This window comes from Cucumis melo, chromosome 6 (genome assembly GCF_025177605.1).
Source record: "Cucumis melo cultivar AY chromosome 6, USDA_Cmelo_AY_1.0, whole genome shotgun sequence".
Taxonomy (NCBI): domain Eukaryota; kingdom Viridiplantae; phylum Streptophyta; class Magnoliopsida; order Cucurbitales; family Cucurbitaceae; genus Cucumis; species Cucumis melo.
The window spans coordinates 22070192-22076483 of record NC_066862.1 but is presented as its reverse complement, the minus strand read 5'-3'; the positions used below and the strand labels follow the sequence as shown (position 1 = coordinate 22076483).

Here is a 6292-nt window from a genome sequence, read left to right as displayed (position 1 = left end):
TTTTTAATACAACCCATTTATTTTTCATTTGTCTTTGATCATAATTTCTTCCGGTTTTCTCTCTAAATATTCTAATAACATTTTTCCATCCTTCTTTACTTAAATGTCCATTTGGTCTATTTCCTTTCAAAGTTTCATCAACACAAGCATTGATAAATGCATACGTTGTGTATCATCCCAAATTGTCTTGAATTGTTTTTCCTTTTCATCTCTATTTGTAGTTATATTTATGTACATCTACTGAAACAAAAAGGTGGGTTAAGTAACAGGTTTTTCTATTTATTAGAACTACAATAGAAATAAAACAAACACACAACCCAAATGGTCAATCAAGTTTTAAGAGTAGAATTCTGATTAAAGAAGAAAAATATACACATGTTCAACTTTGGAGATATGAGCGACGCATCAAAGTTTTACTTAGATAATTAAACAATTTATAACTTCACGTTATGCATTTGCATGCGCATATTTAGAAGCGATCAACAAACATGACCATAACTCAACAAACCAAAATGTTAAAAGTTCTAATCCTTTCACTTCCATAACTTTTAAGAACAAATGACGTCAAAAATCGGTAACCAAACAATCTTCACGATACATTTATCAGAAAAGCATAGAGTTGTTAACAAAATACGACTTAATATTTCTCATTAATTCATGACATTCTAATTAAACAGAAATACAGACATTATTTGCTTTAATGTTCAATTATCGTAACTGGAGTTTAAAATCCAGGTTTGGGTTGCTAAAAACAAAAGAAAATCTCAATTTTAGAAAACAAAGGACACATTATCATAAGGAAAATCTGAAATTCTTGAATCTTAGCTGAAGAATCTCTTAAGCCAACTCTTACTTTTCCTCAAAGGTTTCATTCCATAATCAAGTCCATCATTATTGAAAATTATATCAAATTATTTATTTATAACTTCATTTTGGAGTTAAAAACTCAAAACATAATTGACTCCAACACATATAAATGGGTCAAAAACAATTTGATAGTAAAATAAAATAGAGAGAAAAAGGCCGAAATACACCTCTTTCTATAATTTGTAATTGTAAAAGCACATAGATAGAGTATAAAAAATCCCTCTTTTTCCCTTCTCTCTTTATAGCATTATATTATACCAGTTGAGAAAAAAAGACCCTACTACTATTGACCAAAAGAAAAAAAGAGTTAGAACAAACATATAGATATGAAGAAGTTAAAACAGGAAAATCCAAACCCCCCCCCCCCCCCATTGCAACAATCAAACAAACATAATGATACAAATTTAGATCGTTCCATTTCAAATAAACTACACAAAGGTCCTAAAGTTACAATTATGCCACGATGGATCTCGCATAACATAAAAAGAAATGCATATCTAATCTCAGTAGAGAAGAGTAAATAATGACGGTGCTTGAAATCAGTAATTAGAAACTGGAGAGGGGGTTAATCATCAACCAAAAAGCATCAAATGCTTAACCATCAATGACAGACGTTGCAAACAAAAAAGAAAAACTACTTCGACCCCAAAAGAACACAAAATCCAAGTCACTTACCTCTAAGTCTGCAGGTCGTGGTCATACTACTGAACGATGGAGTGAATACATAAGGAGCAGGTAAGCTCGAACAAGGCTTGTCTCCATCAATCGGCAACGATCTGGGCTCCTGCGGCGAGTAAGGAAGCAGTGGTGACAGAAGTCTACGAAGTGTGAGGGATTTGAGAACACATGGTGGAGAGGGGTAATAGGAGGGTATTTTTGTAATTTTCATATAAAAGGAAAAATATTCAAATTCCCGATCAATCAGTCTCAAACTTCATTTTGTAAAAATGTGGTTTTTAATCATTTCTCTAAAATGATTTATTTTATAAATCATTTTCTAAAAAATGCATTATTTTAATTTGTCAAACACTACAACTTTTCTTTAAATAGTTTTTTTTTTTTTTTTTTGCAAAATTAAACACTTCATAATTCTAACCAAACACACCCTTAGTTTCATAGATCGTTGTCATGGTTGGATGTCGTAAATGGAGTTATTGAAAATATATTATTTGGAGGAGAAAGATGTGATTATTTTAATTATGAAATTGTAGATATAGTTTTACTAAGCAAATTATTTCAATAAATGCCTCGTAAGCCTCAAACACTTGGTATGTTAGGATAAGAAGTGTGTTATTAGTCTCATTATTATAGTTGAGTCATAATAGTTTGTGTTTGGCTATAGATAATTTTAGTTTGAGTCATAATAGTATGTGTCTGGAGTGTAAATTATTTTAATTTGAGAAAGAAATAGTAAACACTGTAACAAATAATAAAAAAATTATGAATGTTAAATAGTAAAAATGGTAGTAAACGAAAGTTTTGAAATAATGTTTATATTAGTTAATTGAAAATTTTAAATAATATTTATTATAATTAAAGGTGATTATTATAGTCTTAGATAATATTCACCCAAAATCGGTGGTCGAGGATGATATAATGGTCCACCCTACCCAATGAAAAGTGAGATATAGTTATGGAATGAATTTCTCGAGGACTTCACAAGCCCAGGAAGATTTTTTAATGAAATATCTTTATGAAAAGCTTCTTCTTTTTTTCTTTTTTTTTCTTTTTTTTTCTTTTGTAGCATACATATTCTCACACATAACCTATATATTCTCATTTGTCCATATAGAAGGGATACAGTACAACCTCTTGAATGGACCTCCATTCAAAACTTTTTTATTAAAGAATCATTTACGAGACTTCCAAGTTTTCATCAAATTTATGTTTGCTCGGTCAACTTATATAATTCTTGCTTAAGAGATCATTACAATTTGGTCGTCTCATGATAACAATATATATATATATTGTGAATTTCAAAAATTTTCATGATCATAGTAGACTACTAAATATAAGTTATTTACTTAGCTTTCTTAATATCCAACGATGAAAATTTTGTTTTACCCATCTTGACTTGAGGATCTCAAGTGAAAAAAATACAAGACTTTACACTCTATATAACATATGTTGAATTATATACTATGAAGCGACGTCGTTTTGAGACCATTCATTGATAAATTTTAAGCATTTCAATAGAATAAGATTTGTTGCCCATCAACTTATCATTTTATTAAATAATAAGTTGATGAGCAATGTCTGTCAACAAATGTAGTTTTGTTTATAAACAATGTCCGTCGCCAAATAGATTTTTTAAAGTTGATTGATCGTCAACTAATTGAAAAAGTAAAAATTCATTGTTATGATGGACAGTTATGCATGTAATTTTGTGCCAACAAAAATGTTTTTATTGATGCTTTTTAATCATCTAAATAAATGTATGTATTTAAAAATTATTAAAATTATTTTAGGATAAAATATTGTTTCAGTTCGTAGGTTTTGGATTTAGTTTCTATTTGGTTCCTATGTTTCAAAGTCGGACATGCACTATTATCCCGAGTTTTTAATAATTTTAAATTGTAATACTTCATATAATAAAATCGTTAATAACTTAACGAAAAGCTGACTAAAGTAAAATATATTGATTAGGGGATTATTTAAAAAAAACAAAAATAATAGAAGAAAATTTAAGAACTCAAGAGACCGTTTTGGAATGCAAAAAAAGAATATATATTTTTTTAATATTTCTCAAATCTCTTTCTTTCTCTTATCTTTCTTCCTCTTCTTCTTCCTCTTCATATCCTCTCCTCTCTACTCTCTCCTCCATCTTCATGTATTTATTCTAAGAAGGTTTACATTAAACAAACACCGAAAGTAAGAAGGAAGAAATGGCAAGGAGATTTCGATACAACCGCCATTTTTTCTCTTTTTCTTTGTTTTGCTCTTAAGCTTTCAAAGATGTCGATTAGTAGAGAGTGGAGATGATAATGGGCAAAGAGTTTTTTTTTTTTTTTTTTTTTTTTTTTGTGCGTGTGATTTTGTAATGAAACTTAGTGTTAGTTAGGACTTAGGTTAGTTTGGGGATCATGTTCGTACTTCATTTATACATTCACCCACAACAACAAGAAAAAAAGAACATTTTTTTAGAAGTTAGAGCAAAGAGGAAGAGGAGGAGAAAGAAACTAAAGAGAGAGAGAGGTGGAAAATAAAAAATATACTTCAACTTTCCTTTTCTTGAAATTGTCTAATGAGTTTCTTTTTTCTTTTATTATTTTTGTTTTCTTAAAAGGATCATTTTGCCTGATAACACATCTTTGCATCATCCATATATTTTAGTTTGAATTTAGTTTAGCCATCATCCTACTCCGCTGTTCCTTATATGTTACTAACAGTTTTTGTAATCTCGAGGAATGAATTTGAACATTATTAAAATCTCAAAGACGATAACGTGTAGATTTTAAAATAAAAGACCAAACGAAAACTAAACTCAAAACTTAAAAATCAAAAAGGTTTTTTCTCTTTAATTTTAAATTGTAAATGAAAGTTTTATTGACAGTTTTTGTCACAAGCATCAAGTAACCAAAAATTAAAAATTATAGGTGAGTCAGCAAATGCAAAATTAATTGGTATTGACACACAAACTACAATCTCTTTGTCAATTTATTTGAGATGAAAGCTATCAAGGGGCAATCTGGTCACCAAATAATTCTAAATAAAAAAAAAAAAAAAAAAAAACTTAATTATGAAAATTTAGAAAGTGCCTACAATACAACTAAGTGTGTAAGCAAACAACCAACCCACACTAGAATAAAGTTTGTATGATCAATCCTTTTCTAAGTTTAAAGTGATGTACTTTATGGGATTCCTAAAGTAAAAATATAGGAGAATTAGAAAGAGAATGAAAAAGATCAAGAATGAAGGAAAGTAAAACCAAAATATAATGTTATCCAATCTCAAGTTATTATATTCCTCATCCAAAAAGACACCTTGTAAATCCATATATATAACATGGCATATAACGCCCTAAACCTCTCTACAACATCCCCACCATATTTTGTAGCTTATAAAGGCTCAAAAGGAAGTTTGTGCAGAAGAAGAGAAATTGATCAATGGAGGCAAACAAAAGAAAACTTCGAGGCTTCATGAAAGGGAAATTGATGCCTTTCTACAAGCAATACAATGGAAGCAAAACAAAGCAAACTGGTTTGGTTGGCTATGTCTTCCATAGAGAGTGCTATAGTAGTGTTTCTTCTCAACACAACATTGCTTTATTGGTGCAGGATAACCCCAGTCGGGACACGACTGCCACTCGTGGCTCGTTAAGTCAGTCTGATCATTCATACGGAATTGTAGCTGAAGAAGGTGTTGATGTAAAGGCAGCAAATTATATTTCCTCCACGTTAGCACGATTCAAAAGCTTGAATGAGTTACCTCATCCGATAGAAATGTCGTCGATTCCATTGCCCCACCAATAGATTTGAGGACCTTGTTTTATTTATGTTGGGGTTTACTACTTGATTATTATTCTAAGTGGACTTAAGCATTACTCGTGTGGTTGGACATAGAGTTTCTCTTACGTATATAGTAGGTCTGAATCTCTCATCTTTTATATATTTATAATGAAAAAAACTTGGGTGCATCTTCTCATACATGCTTCCTATTTCTCTTCCATACCAAAATAAACTTATCAAATATTTATAAAAAAAATATTAATTTTCTTTTGGCGGAGAGATGTAAAACATTTGAATGATGCACTTAATCATGATCCTTTATATATATTTTAATATTATCACAAAATTTTATGATAGCATAAACTTCGATTCGAATAAACATTTTATTATTATTGATAATTGATTCTTTAAAATATATGTTATGTTGAAACTTTGATCACTGAATTTTAAATGTGTTGTATTTTTTATAATATATGAATTCGTAAACTAAGAAATAGAAGTCATTGCCATTAAGCTGTATGAATTAGTTTTTACTCAATCACTAGTTTATAAATATTTCACTTTATTTCAATTTAATTAAAATGATTTGTCCACCAAAATCCAACCTAAAGTTGTGCAAATAAAATAATGACTCGATTATTCCTGAATAAGGTGAGAGAAAATACAGGAAAAGGAGAAAATGAAAAATCATCCATATTACCGTTGGGAATGACCCACATGCACACCATAGGCCCAAGGCCCACTAAGGTACAAGAAAACGCATTTTCTTTCTCTCACATCGGAGAATTTAGGCGTGGGTAGGTGGTATATATATATATATATATATATATATATATATATATATTGAGAACCACTTCTGTCAATTTTTACTACAACAAAACTCACTTAAATTCGCACTACAAAGGTACGGTGTTAGTTGTCAATTGACATGATCTATATATGAACGTGTTATTAAAAGTTAGTTTTAAACTAACATT

At 29.7% G+C, this 6292-nt stretch overlaps 1 long non-coding RNA gene across 1 annotated transcript; it reads left to right on the top strand.

The window, feature by feature from the left end:
* The first annotated feature begins 4778 nt into the window (after positions 1-4778).
* LOC127149898 (uncharacterized) lies at positions 4779-5513 on the top strand. Its single transcript, XR_007821758.1, has 2 exons — positions 4779-5067; positions 5145-5513. It is a non-coding gene; the product is annotated as an uncharacterized LOC127149898 (long non-coding RNA).
* The last annotated feature ends 779 nt before the right edge of the window (positions 5514-6292 follow it).